The following is a 17,087-nucleotide window of genomic DNA, read 5'->3' on the forward strand; positions in this document are numbered from 1 at the left end:
TCTTGCCATATAACTGGGAGGATTTTGGTTAGCTTTTTGCATGCACAATGGATCCCTTGACCTGTAAATCTCTCCTGGAATGGAATCAGCACCAGGTGATTTGCTACAGGAGAGGAGTCTAATGGCATTCAAAAACTCTTCTTCAGTTGGAAGTTTGGCTAGAGAGAGATTGACTTCAACCTCAGGTGTATGGACCAAGAGTTCCACATTGGTTGATGACAGAATTTGTTGACGATAGTCTGTTGAGAACACCATGGAATTATCCAGTTCATTTATCCAGAATCAGGTCCTTATTACTGATCAGTGTAATTTTATTAGCACTGAGTAGTTGAGATGTACCATAGGTCTTCGGTCCATGAATAGCCTTCAGGCCATTGTAGAAGTGCCTTGGATTGTTACTATTAGCATAAAACTCAATTTCATCTGCCTATTTACTGAGTCAAAAATCCTGAATCTCTCTATAAGCTTTACTTGCACTTTACTATTGTTGCTGCCTTCTTAGAGGTAGATAAACTATCCTGGTGGTAAACCCTGTGGAGTTCTTTTTATTATTTAGTTTACAAAATTCCCCATAAATTTCATCAAACATCCTGATGTTTGTGAGTGTTCTCACCCAGATGAGTAAATGCAGTGCTGTACACCAAATCTCTGAAAACTGTCTACTCCTTTTCTTTTTTTGTTGTTATTAGACACCTTTATTTATAAATGTTAAGTGCCTTCAGTAAATAGGTTACTCAATGAATGGATGTTTCCCTTCCACCTTCCAATGAAGCAGCAGTATAGATTAGTTTAAATTTTATTATTAGAACTGGACTTGCTGGATCTTTTTTATGATCTATTTCCTCCCATTTCCCCTGACTTATTTTGTAAATGAGTTGGTTAGAGCTGTATTGGCAAAGCTTTTTTTTTTTTTTTTGGTGAGGCAATTGGGGTTAAGTGACTTGGCCAGGGTCATACAGCTAGTAAGTGTTAAGTGTCTGAGGCCAGATTTGAACTCAGGTACTCCTGACTCCAGGGCTGGTGCTCTATCCACTGCACCACCTAGCTGCCCCAGCAAAGCTTTTTAACAGTCGACAACAAGATGAACTGAGCTTAGGCTTTCAGTGAAGATTGACTGTATCTCTCTGAATAAAGTGATCTGACCTATCCTCAGTAGCAAGAATTCTTCTAACAGCTTCCTCAAAAGCTGCTGTAACATTTATGGAATCTTTTGCACTTGTTTCAAAGTAAGGATAGTTGCCATTGTCCCTGCACCAGGCCTGGGCTTCTTCTGTAGAAACTTGTCTCTCACTTATGTCAATCTTCTTACTCAAAATCACAAAAGGAAAGATTTCAGGATCTTTGACATCTGCACAGTAAATGAATCATTTCTTCCAGTTGCCCAAGTTGTGAAAACTCTGAGCGTCATCTACACTTAAAGTAAGAAGGCAACAGTCAGAACCTCTGTAAAACGGTGTTCTCAGGTTTCTAAAGCGTTCTTGACCTGCCGTGTCCCAAATCTGCATGGTTACAAAATGTCCATCCACTTCCAAGTCTTTATTTAAAAATTCCACACCAATTGTGTGGAATAACTGGCTCTCAAATTAGTTAGTGACATATTGATTCATAACCAACCAACACCACCATCTCCAAGGAGAATTACTTTAAAAAGTGATGATTTTCCTGCCATTGTTGAATGAAAAGATCTTTTTTTTGCTCCAAAATCCCAGCAAAACTAAGTATAATTCTATGGGGCGGGGTGGGGGGGGGAGGGAAATGTACCATTAATGAAATAGAGAACTTCCAATCATTCCCAATGAAAAGACTAGAGCTGCATAGAAACTCTTAAAATGTTCAGTTTAAGTGCTTCATCTGTATTACCAGCATGGTTCTGGTCATGGCCCAAGACAGCTAAGGGATGGGGGAGTGGGGGCAGAGAAGAAAAGGAGGAGATGCAGTGGGTAGTACCTGGCTCTGGGCCTAGCCACTTCCATCTAGATCGGGGGACAACATGGTGGTGGGGCAAGGCCAAGATCTCCCCTGTCTACTCCTTTTCTGCCCCATTGTTGCTAAACCATGTGTTGGCTTTACTTTCCCTAAAAGTAAGCAACAAACTGTTCACACACTTGGGGAAGTGGTCAAGTCTGTTGATGTTGAGTCTTCAGATAGGTATCTTGCCCTGGGTCACCTGTGTGCAGGGTTGTGACTATAACTCCCAGTGAATCTGCACTTTCTGTTTCATCCACAGCCCACCACAACAGGACTTCAAGGTAACAGCAAAGTAAAATAGTAAAATAGTTGAATAACAAAATAGTAATATTGCTGAATAATAAAATAACAAAATAGTAAAAAGTAAAATGATAAAATGGTAGTCATGCTATCTTTTGCCTCATTCAGAAGCTGGATTTAAGTGAAGCAGAGTTGCATAAAGTCATGAGCTTCACTCTCTCCTCCAGAGTCATCAATCTGGTAGCAAGACAAAAGTCAAAGATGACTGGCAATGCCTTGAGCATGCAGTAGATGACCTTGGCCTCTTTGATGCTTGGCCAAGCTCTAAATTCCCATAGCATGCTATCTTCATGACCCATTGGATCAAGTTGTTCATACCCATCTATTCCACTAGGGAAGTCTTCACATGCTTGGGGTAGATATCCCATTTAATTCACAGATGGGTTTGAGACCCATCAGTTACCCTCACTCTGGTTTAGCCCATCTTCTGAGAACTGGGGTGTGACTTCTGTGCTTGCTACAGCTTCTTGAAGCCACAGTTAAGACTTGGATGGCAGAAAGACACAAAAAATTGATGAGCAGCCTTGAAAGAGTCTACAGGAAGATGGCAGAATAGGTCAGAAATTTTTCAGACTCTCCATATTTTCTCTACAAACAGATGGAAAATTGCCACAAAATAAACGTAGAGCAGCAAAAATAAAGGGGGTAAATTAGTTGTCTTAGAGCAACTTGAGAGGACCTCAGAGAAGACTCCAAGGGCTGAAGTTTGGTATGAGTGAAGTGTAAAGAACATTTGACTTCATTGAATCAACAAACAGTGGGCCCTAAGGGAAGCAGACTCATCCTCAGGAAATTTTACCTCAATTCTCACATAATTCAGAGTCTCAAGAAATTTCACTTCAGGATCATTTACTTTGCAGCCTCAGGAACTTATGCTCATGAACTTCTACCTCACAGACTTTTATCTAAAGAACAGCAGATGACTGAGGGGGGAAGATTGAAGGAACCCCTGCTGTTTCCAGAAGTCAGGTTTAGCAGTGCTGACCAGATGTGAACCCTGGCTATGGCGGTGAGTGCGGAGGAATGAGCACCAGCCTTGTGAGTGTGGTACTGCAGGGTGCAAGAACATTTTCTGGACAGCATGGCTGGGGCTTAAGGGAGAAAGAGAGGAGTCCCTGAGGTTGAGCCCCTCACAGAATCCAGAAAACAACAGTTAGAAGGATCTGATGCCTAGGACATTATCCAGAATATTGGATTAAAACTTGATAATAATAACATTAAGCTGCTAAAATGAGACAAATTAGAAAAAAATGAGTAAGCAAAGGAAAAAGAACCATTGATAGCTACTTTGCTGCAAAAGATCTGGATTAATATTCAGAGGAAGATAGTAAAGTTGTTTTGTTTTTTTTTTTAAACCACTTGTGGGAGCTGCTAGGTGGTACAGTGGATAAAGCACTGGCCCTGGATTCAGGAGGAACTGAGTTCAAATCCAGCTTCAGCCACTTGACAATTACTAGCTGTGTGACTCTGGGCAAGTCATTTAACCCTGATTGCCCCGCAACACACACACACACACACACACACACACACACACACACACACACTTCTATCCTAAAGAATAATGTCAAGTGGTCACAAGCTCCAAAAGAAATCTTGAAAGAACTTTAAAAGGAACTTAAAAATTGAATAAGAGATAAAAAGGAAAAATTAGGAAAAAATAAAAGTAATTCAAGAAAATTGGGAAAAGACAGTTAGTTATAAAAATAGTTTTTAAAAGATACAAAGTCATAAGGAAGAAAATAAAATGGAACTCAAAAATCAATTAAGAAAGAACAAGGGAAAATTAGAAAAAAATAATCCAAGAAAATTCTGAAAAGAAATTTAACCAATTAGAAAAGGAGATTAAAAAATCTTAATAACATAACTCCTTGAAAATCAGAATTGGTCAAGTGGAATCAAATGATGTTATAATGTAATATAATAAAACCAGAAAAAAATATAAGAGTATCTGAAACATCTCATTAGAAAAACAACCAATCTAGAGAACAGATAAAGGAGAAACAATATAACAATTGTCAAACTACCTGAAAGTTATGATTTTAAAGAAAGAATCTGGATGCAATATTACAAGAAATTATTAAGGAAAATTGCCTTGAAATTCTACAACAAAAAAGTAAAGTAGAAATAGAATCCACCAATAATCACCTGAAAGAGATCTGATGAAGAAAACTTGTAGAAATGTCATAGCTAAGTTTCAAAATTAATAAGGAGAAAATATTGCAAACAAGAAAAAAACAATTTAAATGCTGTGGGAAAACAATCAGGATTTCACAAAACCTAGCAGCTTCTACACTGAAAGACTGTAGGTCTTGGAACATTATATATTTTTTAAATTATAAAAGTATTTTATTATTTTCCAGTTAAATGTAGAGATAGTTTTCAACATTTGTTTTTATAAGATTTCTAGTTTAAAACTTTTTTCCCTCCCTCCCCTCTCCCCCAATACAGCAAGTAATCTGATAGAGGTTATATATGTACAATTACATTAAACATAATTCTGCATTAGTCATATTATAAGAGAAGAATCAGAGCAAAAAGGAAAAACCTCAACAAAGAAAAACATTAGCACCAAAACCAAAAGAAATAGTATGGTTCAATCTGCATCCATATTCCACAGTTGTTTTTTTTTTTTTTTTTTTTTTGGATTTGGAGAGCATTTTCCATCACGAGTCCTTTGGAACTATCTTGTATTGCTGAGAAGAATCAAGTCTATTACAGTTGATCAACACATAATGTTGATGATACTGTGTATAATGTTCTACTGGTTCTGCTCATCTCACTCATGATCAGTTCATATAAGTCTTTCCAGATTTCTCTGAAATCTGCCTGTTCATCATTTCTTTCTTTTTCTTTCTTTCTTTCTTCCTTCCTTCCTTCCTTCCTTCCTTCCTTCCTTCCTTCCTTCCTTCCTTCCTTCCTTCCTTCCTTCCTTCCTTCCTTCCTTCCTTCCTTCCTTCCTTCCTTCCTTCCTTCCTTCCTTTCTTTCTTTCTTTCTTTCTTTCTTTCTTTCTTTCTTTCTTTCTTTCTTTTTTTTGGTGAGGCAATTGGGGTTAAGTGACATGCCCAGGGTCACACAGCTAGTAAGTGTCAAGTGTCTGAGGCCATATTTGAACTCAGGTCCTCCCGACTCCAAGGCTGGTGTTCTATCCACTGTGCCACCTAGCTGCCCGTATGCTCATCATTTCTTACAGCACAATAGAATTCCATTACATTCATATACCATAACTTGTTCAGCCATTTCTCAATTGATGGGCAGCCCCTCACTTTCCAATTCCTTGCCACCACAAAAAGGGCAGCTATAAATATTTTTGTAAATGTGGGTCCTTTTCTCTTTTTTATGATCTCTTTGGGAAAAAGACCCAATAGTGATATTGCTAGGTCAAAGGGTATGCACAGCTTTGTAGCCCTTTGGGCATAATTCCAAATTGCTCTCCAGAATGCTTGGGGGAACATTATATTTCAAAGAGGAAAGAAGCTGGAGTTGCATTCAAGAAGAAGTTATCCAGGGGCAGCTAGGTGGTGCAGTGGATAGAGCACTGGCCCTGGATTCAAGAGGAGCTGAGTTCAAATCCAGCCTCAGACACCTAACAATTACTAGCTGTGTGATCCTGGGCAAGTCACTTAATCCCAATTGCCTCACAAAAAGAATATAAGTCATCCCCCAATTGATTAATCATCAAAGGATGTGAACAAGCAGTTTTCCAGTGAAGAAATCTAAACAATTTATAGTCATATAAAATTCTCTAAATCATTGTTGATTAGAGAAATGAAGATTAAACAGCCTTGGGATATCATTTTAGACCTACCAGTTGGGGTAAAATGATAAAAGAGAAAAGTTGGATAGGATGTGGAAAAATTTGGACACTAATTCATTGATTGTGAAATTGTAAAATGATCTAACTATTTTGGAGAGCAATCTGGAATTATGCCCAAAGAGTTATTAAACTACTTATACCCTTTGACCCAGCAATACTACTACTTGGTCTGTTTCCAGAGATGATTAGGGAAAAAGGAAAAGAACCTATGTGTTCTAAAATGTTTATAACAGCTCTTTTTGTGGCAGCACAAAACTGGAAGTTACAGGGTTGCCCATCAATTGAGGAATGGCTGAACAAGTTGTGGTATGTAATTGTGATGGAATACTACTGTGCTGTTAGAAATGATGAAATGAGTTTAGAAAAACATGGAAAGACTTGCAAAAAATAATGAAGAGCTAAATGAGGAGATCCAAGAGAACATTGTATACAGTAACAGCAATATTGTTTTTTTGAGGTTTTTTGGGTTTTTTTGGTGAGGAAATTGGGGTTAAATGACTTTCCCAGGGTCACACAGCTAGTAAATGTTAAGTGTCTGAGGCCGGATTTGAACTCAGGTCCTCCTTACTTCAGGGCCAGTGCTCAATCCACTGTGCCACCTAGCTGCCCCAGCAATATTGTTTTAAGAATGACTTTGAACAAGTAAGTTATTTTGTCCATTATAAAAACTACAGGGGCAGCTAGGTGGCACAGTGGATAAAGCACTGGCCCTGGATTCAGGAGGACCTGAATTCGAATCCAGCCTCAGACACTTGATACTTACTAGCTGTTGTGACCCTGGGCAAGCCACTTAACCCTCATTGTTGCACAAAATAAAAAACAAACCACAAATTAAGTATAAAGGACATATGAAGAAAGACATTATCTGCATCCAGAGAAAGAACTGATAAATAGAAGTGTGTATAATAATTTTACATATGTGTGTGTATATACATACAAGCACACACATACACACATATAAACACACACACCTCTAGAGCTGGGGTGGGGCAGGAAAGAAAATAAATTAACATAGCAATTTTGTTGCATATTTAAAAAGAACAACAAGTGCATCGTAGATTCGTAGTTTAATGTACAATCATCCTTTTTATTGTATTGTGTTATGAAAATGATTGTTTTAGTCCATAAATTAAAAATAAAATTAAAAAGCTAAGAGCTCTGTAGCCCTCACATTATAGGTACTAGTCCTTCCTGACTATCCCATATATCTTGAGTTATCTAAATCTCTAGCAAGTTGCATGTTTTAAAGAAAAATGTTTTTCAATCATGTTCAACTGTTTGTGAGTCCATTTGAGCTTTTCTTGGCAAAGATATGGGAGTGATTTTTTATTTCCTTCACTAGCTCATATCATATATGAGGAAACTGGGGCAAACAGGGTTAAATTATTTGCCAGTCACACAACTTGTGAGTGGCCAAGGCCAGATTTTGACTCAAGAAGGATATTCCTGACTCCAGGCCTGGTACATTGTACCACCTAGCTGCTTTAACAAAAAACAGCCTGACAAAATGGATATAGGCCTATGCTCCTACCTCATGGTATAAATGATTTTTGTAATAATTGCATATAGATATGGAAGTAAGCATTTATAGTGCAACATTTATAGATGTTCTGTTCTTTGGGGGGTAGGGGAAGATGGAGCAACTGGAAATTCAATCAAATTTATTTATTTTTATTACTTTTTTTGGTGGGGTAATAAGAGTTAAGTGACTTGGCCAGGATCACATAGCTAGTAAGTGTCAAGTGCCTGAGGCCAGATTTGAACTCAGGTTCTTCTGAATCCAGGGCTGGAGCTTTATCCACTGCACCACCTAGCTACCCCCAATTTTTACACATTGATATTTTTTTTGGACCCCCAATTTTTATTACATTTTAAGTTCTGTCTCCCTCCCCACTCCACACTAGATAAGGCCACCATTTTTCTCTCTCTCTCTCTCTCTCTCTCTCTCTTTCTCTCTGTGTCACACACACACACACACACACAATTTCTTCCACATTGTTTTCCATCTTTCCCAACAATTTTTTTTAACCAAATAGTGAATTCTTATCCCAAAAGTTTAAATCTTTATATTTGTCAAACACAAGGTTACTATAATCACTCACTACTGTGTATTGTATGTCTACTCTGTTACACTGATCCACCTTTCTATTTCTTGGATAATACCAGATAGTTTTGTTAATTATTGCCTTATATTGTATTTCTAAACCTTCCTTTATTTTTTTTTATTAATTCCTTTAATAGTCTTGATGTCTTTTTCTTCCAAATGAATTTTGTTATTATTTTTTTTCTAGCTCAATAAAACATTTTTTTTTGGTAATTTATTTGGGTTGGCATTGATTAAGCAGATTAGTTTCAGTAGAATGATCATTTAAATCATATCAGCTCTGCCCACCTATGAACAATTAATATTTGTCTAGTTATTTAATCTGACTTTATTTATATAAAAAGTGTTTTATAATCATCTTCATATAGTTCCTGGATTTGTCTTGGCAGATATATTCCCAGGTATTTTATGCTGTCTATGGTTATTTTAAATAGGGTATCTCTTACTATTTATTCTCACATGGTTTTGTTGTTGATATATAGAAATGTTGATGATTTGTGTGAATTTATTTTATGTCCTGTTTGTTAAAATTGTTAATTTTTTTACTAGTTTTTTATTTGGGTCTCCAGGATTTTCCACGTATACTATCATATATCTTTGCAAAAAGATATGGTTTTATTATCGCATTGCCCATTCTGATTCCTTCAATTTCTTTTTCTTCTCTTATTGCTATTGATAGTATTTTTAATGCAATATTGAATAATATTGATGATAATGGACATCCTTGTTTCACTCCTAATCTTATTAGGAAGCTTTCTAGTTTATCCCCATTACAAATTAGGTTTGCTGATGGTTTTAGGTAGATGCTTCTTATTATTTTGAGGAAAAATCCATTTATATCTCTCTTTTCAAGTGTTTTTAATAGAAATGAATGCTGTATTTTGTCAAAAGCTTTTTTCTGCATTTTTGTTATTTTTATCAATTGTGTTAATAGTTTTTCTTATGCTAAACCATTCCTGCATTCCTGGTATAAATAGCACTTGGTCACAATGTATATTCTTTGTGATATATTGTTGTAGTCTAACTAGTATCTTATTTAGGATTTTAAAATCCATATTAATGAATGAAATTGGTCTATAATTTTATTTCTTTGTTTTTGCTCTTCTTGGGTTAGGTATGAGCATAGTCCTTCTGAGACTCCTTTTCCTATTATGCCAAAAATTTATTTCATATTGGAATTAGTTAATCTTTAAATGTTTGGTAGAATTCACTGTAAATCCATCTTGTCCTGATGCTTTTTTTTTCTTAAAAAAGCTCATTTATGCCCTGTTCAATTTATTTTTCTAAAATAAGTTTATTTAGATATTCTATTTCATCTTCAGTTAATGTAGGCAACTTATTTTTATAAGTATTCTTTCATTTCACTTAAATTGTTGTTTATTAGTATATAATTGGGCAAAACAACTCTTAATAATTGCTTCAATTTCATCTTCCTAGAGGCATATTCACTCTTTTCATTTTTGATACTAGCCACTGGGTTTATATTAACCCATAACATATATTTTGTTGTTTTTTCATAAACTAGTTCCTAGCTTTATTTATTAATTCAATGGTTTTCTCACATTCAATTTTTAAAATCTCACCTTAAAATTTTAGGATTTTCAATTTGGTGTTTAATGGGATTTTTTGTTTTTTTGTTTGTTTGTTTTTTGTTTTGTTTTGTTTTTAAGTGTGGCAATTGGGGTTAAGTGACTTGCCCAGGGTCACACAGCTTGTAAATGTTAAGTGTCTGAGGCTGGATTTGAACTCAGGTACTCCTGACTCCAGGGCCAGTGCTCTATGCACTGCGCCACCTCGCTGCCCCAGTGGGGTTTTAAAAATTTGTTCTTTTTCTAGATTAAAAAAAAAATTACACACCCAATTCATTGATCTGCTTTTTTCTATTTTATTGATGTAAGCATTTAGAAAGATATAAGCTTTTCTTTGATTACTGCTTTTGCTACATCCCATAGGTTTTGTTATGTTATCTCATTATTATAATTCTCTTTGATAAAATTTACTATTTCTATGACTTGTTCTTTAATCCCATGCATTACTTAAGATTAGGCTATTTCACTTAATTTTTAATATGTATTTCCTTATTCTCCCTTTAAATATATTTTATTGCATTATGATCTGAAAAGAGTGAAATTAATATTTCTTCTTTTCTTCAGTTAATTATAAAGTTTTTATGCCTTAATATATGGTCAATTTTTGTAGAGGTACCAGGTGCCAATGAGAAAAAGGTATATTCTTTTCTATTTCCACTCAATCCTCTCTACATAGCTATCATATCTAGCTTATCTAAGTTTTATTAATCTCATTGACTTTTTTTTTTGTTGTTGTTGCTTTTGCAGGGCAATGAGGATTAAGTCATTTGCCTAGGGTCACAGAGCTAGTGTCAAGTGTTTGAAGCTGGATTTGAACTCAGATCCTCCTGAATCTAGTGCCAGGGCTTTATCTACTGTACCACATAGCTGCCCCCACTTTGATTTGTTTCTTTTTTTTTTTTTTTGCTTAGATTTATCTAGTTCTGAGAGGGGAAGATTGAAATCCCCACTGTTATAGTTTTGCTATTTCCACCTCTAATATATTTAGGTTTTCCTTTAAAAATTTGGATGCTATAGCAATTGGTGAATATAGATTTAGTCTTAATATTCATTATCACTGGTAATTTTTATCATAATGTAGTTTCTCTATTTATCTCTTTTAAATAAATCTCTTTTAAATAAATCTGAGAGCATGATTGCTACCCCTATTTTTTTGCATCAGCTAACACATAATAAATTCTACTCCACACCTTTTTTTTTACTCTATGTGTATCTTTTCATTTTTTCTTTGCAACAAACATTTATTTTATTTTTTCCTGTTACATGTAAAGGTCATTTTCAACATTCATTTTCATAAGATTTAGAATTCCAAATTTTTCTCCCTCCCTATCCTTCCATGTCCACAAGACAGCAACCAATTTGATATAGGTTATATATGTATAAACCACAAGTGCTTTTTTTTATCAGTTCTATCTATGGGAGTGGATAGTATGCTTCATTACTAGTCCCTTGGGATTGTCTTGGATCATTGTATTGCTGAGAGTAGTTAAGTAATTCACAATTGCTCATAGAACAATACTGCTGTCACTGTGCACAATGTCCTCCCAGTTCTACTCACTTCACTATGCATCAGTTCATATGAGTCTTTCCAGGTTTTTCTGGGATCATCCTGTTTGTCATTTCCTAGAGCACACTACCATTCCACTACAATCATATACCACAGCTTCTTCAGTCATTCCTCAATTGATGGACATTCCCTTGATTTCCAATTCTTAGCCACCACAAAGAGTTGCTATAAATATTTTTTTGTACAATTCCCTCTCTTTTCTCTTTTACATGATTACTATTATTAACTGTTTCCCTCCATCATATTCCCTTCCCCATGATATTTACTCCATTATCTATCTTCTTTCATCCTATCCCTCTTCAAAAGGGATTTGCTTCTGTCTGTTCCCTTGCCCAATCTGCCCTCCCTTCTTTTGCCCCTCTCTCTTTATCCCCTTCCTCTCCTATTTTCCTACAGGATTAGAGAGATTACTCCACCCAATTCAGTGTGTATGTTATTCCCTCCTTGAGCTGATTCTGATGAGATTAAGGTCTTTGAGCCAATTCTGATGAGTGTTAGGCTCATTTGCTGCCTAGATTAAATAGATTACTCCCCCCAGTTGTGTGTGTGTGTGTTAATCCCTCTTTGAGGCAACTCTGATGAGATTAAGGTCTTTGAGCTGATTCTGATGAGTGTAAAATTCATTTACTGCCCTGCTCCTCCCCCCATCTCTTCCCCCACTCCATAAGCCCTTTTCTGTTTCTTTCATGTGGGATTTCACCCCATAAATGCCTCTGCCCTCCCCCCTCCCCACCCCCCCCCCCGTGCATTCCCCTCACCCCTCAATTTTACCCTAAAGATGTCCTCATGGGGCAGCTAGGTGACACAGTGGACAAAGCATCCACCCAGGACCTAGGGGGATCCCAGCCAAAATCTGGCCTCAGACACAAGACAGTCACCCACGGCATGACCCCAGGTATGTCCCCCAACTCCAATTTTTTATGGTTCTCTAGGGTCTTGTATTTGAAAGTCATATTTGCCATTCAGTTCAGGCTTTTTCATCATAAATACCTGAAAGCCCTCTTTTTTATTGAAGTCCCATTTTTTCCTCTGAAAGATTATGGTCAGTTTTGCTGGATACATGATTCTTGGTTGTAATCCCAATTCCTTTGCCCTCTGGAATATCATATTCCATTCCTTCTGGTACTTTAATGTAGAAACTGCTAGATCTTGTGCTATCCTGACTGGGTCTACATAGTACTTGAATTCTTTCTTTTCTCAATATTTTCTCCTTGACCTGAGAGCTCTGGAATTTGGCTATCATATTCTTGGGAGTTTTACTTTGGGGATCTCTTTCAGGAGGTGATTGGTGGATTCTTTAAATTTCTATTTTAACTTCTGCTTCTAGAATATCAGGGCAATTTTTCCCGACAATTTCTTGGAAGATGATATCTAAGCTCTTTCCTTGGTTTTCAGGTAGAAAAATAATTTTCAAATTTTCTCTCCTGGACCTATTTTCCAGGTCAGCAGTTTTCCCAAGAAGATATTTCACATTGCACTCTATTTTTTTTTATTCATTTGGATTTGCTTTATTGTGTCTTGGTTTCTCATAAAGTCACTGGCTTCCATTTGTTCAATCCTAATTCTTAGGCAATTATTTTCATCAGAGAGCTTTTGTACCTCCTTTTCCATTTGGCCAATTTGACTTTTCAAGCTGTTGACTTTTTTCTCATGTCTTTCCTGCATCACTCTCATTTCTCTTTCCATTTTTTCCTCTACCTCTCTAACTTTATCTTCAAAGTCCTTTTTGAGCACCTCTATGGCCTGAGACCAATTCATATTTTTCTTGGAAGCTTTAGATATAGGTGCCCTGATGTTGACATCTTCCTCTGAGGGTACACCTTGATCTTCCTTGTCACTAAATAAACTTTCTCTGGTTCTCACATTTCTTTGTCTGCTCATCTTTCCTTTCTTTTTTTTGACTTTTAGCTCTTTAAAGTGGGGCATGGTTTCCAGGCTGCACTATTCCAAGCTTCAGAAGGTCCCTGGTGGTATGATTTAAGGAGAATCAGGTTCTTCACTGGCCTGACCTGTTCCCTGGTCCATAGATGACCCCAAACCAACTTGCTAATCAACCAATTTTGTGTGTTGTGCTTGTCAGCTCTGATGAGCCTGTGCTCCTCCCCCACCTGGGCCATTGCCACTCAAGCCTACCTCCTGGTTCCCAGCAGGGGTGAAAAAACAGGTTCTACCTCAGCACCAGCATAGACCCCTGTAGTCTCCCCCCTGCCAAGGGCTCAGTCCCCTCACCAGATTGTGAGCTTAGTTCCAGATGACACTGGTGCTTCAACTGATTCAGAGGCTCTGGGAGGTCTCTTTCTCTGGTGAGGCCTTGCTGGGACTGGATCTGTGTCAGGGTGACTGTGGAGTTAGGCTCCACTCCTGTCTCAGCACAGCAGCTCCTTCTTTCTGACCTTCCAAGTTGTCCTTGGTTGGAACATGATTTCAGCACATTTTTCTGTGGGTTTTGCTGCTCCAGGCATTGTCCTATAGCATTATTTGGAGGGATCATGACATGAGTTTGAGAGCTCACTGTTTTTCCTCTGTTGTCTTCTATGTTTCATTTTTAAATGTGTTTCCTGTAAACAAAATATTGTTGGATTCTGTTTTGTTTTTGTTTTTTGTGGGGCAGTGAGGGTTAAGTGACTTGCCCAGGGTCATACAGCTAGAAAGTGTCAAGTGTATGAGGCTAGATTTGAACTCAGGTCCTCCTGAATTCAGGATGCTGCTTTATCCACTACACCACCTAGCTGCCTGGATTCTGGTTTTTAATCAGTTCTGCTATCTGCTTGTGTTTTATGGGCAAGTTCATCCCATTTGCATTCAAAGTTATATAGTGTATTTACCTTCATCCTATTTTTCCTCACTGTTTTGCTTTCTTTCCTTCTTTTTACCCTATCCCTCCTCAGACATCTAATTTACTCCCGACCACTCCTTCCCTAATCTGCACCCTTCTGAAAATCCTTCCCTTCTCTTCTTCCTTTGTCTTTCTATTCATTAAGTTAACCACCTTTCTAAGAATTCCCCTTCTCTCATTACCCTCCTATTTCTTGATTCGAATTCCCTTCTCCCTTATCGTATTCCTTCACCTCCTATTTCTCTATAAGTTAAGACTTTAATACATTTCTAGATATATATATTTTCCCCTCTTCAACCCAGTTCTGATGAGAATAAGGTTTTAACACTACCAGCCCTCCACCCCCTCCTGCCCTCCATTATAAGAGTTCTATTGATGCCTCATTTGTATGAAATAATTGCTCCATTTTCCTCTCCCTACATGATTTTATTTTTTAGGATCATCCCATTATACTCAACTCAACCCCAAGTCTTCTATCTATGTATGCTCTTTCAAACTATCCTAGTAATGATAACATTCTTATTTATTTATTTATTTTTGATAACATTCTAAAGAGTTGTAAATAACATCTTCCCATATAAGAAATAGCCTGACATTTAAAAATTCCTTATAATTGACCTTTTATGTTTGCCTTCTTATCTTGCTTCTGACTCTTGAAGGTCAAATTTTCTATTCAATTCTCACTTCTTCCTCATGAACTAGTGCTTTTTTTCTAGGTGTCATAAGATCATAGGTTCAGTGTTAAGGAACATAGAGGTCATTTAGTTCCAATCAATCATTCATAAATGAGAAAATTAAGTGTAGAACTAGGTTCTTAACCTTACCCAAAGCCATAAAAATAATAAATTATACAATAAGAACTCGAGTACAGGCCTCTTGACACCATATACAATATTTTCTCCATTGCATCATGTTTTCTCTGACTTCTTTATAGCATCTTTTTTTTTCACTTCACTATTGAGCTGTCCTGTCATTCAGTATACTTAGAATCCTCTTCTATTCTTGACTCTCCCTCAGTCTAAAATTCTAACAAGTCTTGTTAATTATACTCCTAAAATATCTCTAACATGTATCCTTTTCTTTCTATACATCAAGTTCCATCCTCACATTCATGCTCTATTCAAGACTTTGTTGTCTTTCATCTACATTGTTGAGCTTTGAGCAAGATTTCTTCCCTATAGATTTTTGACTTGATAATCTATCCTTCATCTCAATACTTGAAATTGTGATGGAACTATGATCTCATGAATGTGGTTATTCCATTCATTTATTTATATCACAAAATAGTTACCTCTTCCATCTTGTGTAACTCTTTTCAATGTCCTACTATGAGCTTTCTATACAGGAGTCCAACCAATATGCAAATGACTAGACATCTTACATTATACAACAAAAACCATCTTCATAACATTTAGTTCTGACTCAGCTATTCCTGATCAAAAGTCTTCAGGGGATCCATGTTGTCAGCAGGAAAACAAAAACAAAAAGAAACTGTCTCTGCTTTGAGAAAATGAACCGAGTATTTCAGTTTATTGCCTACAATTTGTTTTCCACAGAAATGAAAAAAAAAACCACCTATGGGATTTTAGAGGAATTGGTCAGCCACACAACATGTTAGGAGCTGGTAGCCTGGAGCTATACCCAGTCTATTTGAACAAGAGTAGCCATCAATATCACCCAAGCCACAGAACTTTCTGCTTCATATTCCCTTCATGATATCTGACTCTACTACACCCTCCCACTTCCATCTTAACTCTAGGGCTTTAAAAAGTTGTTTTTTTTAATGTCAGCTGAACCACTTATTTGGAAAATATCATTATACAGAGGTAATTACTGGTGGTGATTTTCATCTAGTAATTGGCCCCTGAGACAAAAGCTTGCTGTTTTTCAGAGAAGCTGATCATTTCCCAAGTAGATTTTAATCACAAATTCCAGTGGTGATGAGCTCATGGATACAGTCCCTATAAGTATGATTTGATTTCCTCTCCTCCCACCCTTTCACATACATGCTGCTATAATGCTGCCCTACTCTGCCCAAGCACAAGAGACTTGGTTAGTAATACTTTAAATCTCAGCCTCAGGGACAAGAGGAAAAGTGTCTTTTAGGCTAGACAGGAGGAGACAAAAAAGACCGAAGTCTCTTTTATACCACGCAAAATCAGGCAAGGGATCCAAGACAAATGTTCATAAAAATATATTGTTAAAAATATTAGAAAGATAGAAAGAGAGTGCAAAGAATGAGAGAGATGATCATCTCACCATACTTAATCCTGGCCAGACCAAGGTCAATTCTAGGATCACAGTTTCAGGAAGTCATTAAAATTGGGAATATCTTCAGAGGCAGTGAATCAAGACAATGAGCTTAAGTGGGAGCAGATATTAAACGAATTGTAAATGTTTAGCTGACAGATATGATGTTTTGTGATGGGGAAGAAGGAAAAACTGATAGCTGCCTTGGAATATTTGAGTGGTTGTTAGCCAGATTTCTCTCCTGGACACTAACTGCTTTTACATATTTTCTAAACTTGAGATCTTTCAGGTGTGTTACTGCATCTGGGCAGATTGTAGTTTCAAACTCAACTATTCACAGGTATTTCTTTGACAATAGTAATGTAGATTTATGTGTCATAGACAAACAAGCTATATAGTAATCACAAGAGGGAATTTTATTTCACAGAAAAATTTGAAAATCTTTGCTTATGTTTATGAATGCAACCCCACTAACCTAAATTAATTTCATCAGGACAGTATTGTTTAAAAGAAGTTTGGTTTTAGTTAAGAACAATTAAGGAAGTTTCTAAGACTCTCCAGAAGAAGTAAGACAGTGCTTAGCAAAATGGTGCTGGGATTGAGAGAATCTGGAAAAGCGACATTTCTACTGAGCTCCTCCACAAGTCAGAGAGTTGGA

General features: G+C 36.7%; 1 pseudogene; it reads right to left on the bottom strand.

Annotated features, from left to right (window-relative positions):
- Positions 1 to 1,100: 1,100 nt before the first annotated feature.
- Positions 1,101 to 1,669, bottom strand: LOC122736531 (annotated as a pseudogene).
- Between the last annotated feature and the right edge of the window lie 15,418 nt (positions 1,670 to 17,087).

Source organism: Dromiciops gliroides, chromosome 1, assembly GCF_019393635.1.
Source record: "Dromiciops gliroides isolate mDroGli1 chromosome 1, mDroGli1.pri, whole genome shotgun sequence".
Taxonomy (NCBI): Eukaryota; Metazoa; Chordata; class Mammalia; order Microbiotheria; family Microbiotheriidae; genus Dromiciops; species Dromiciops gliroides.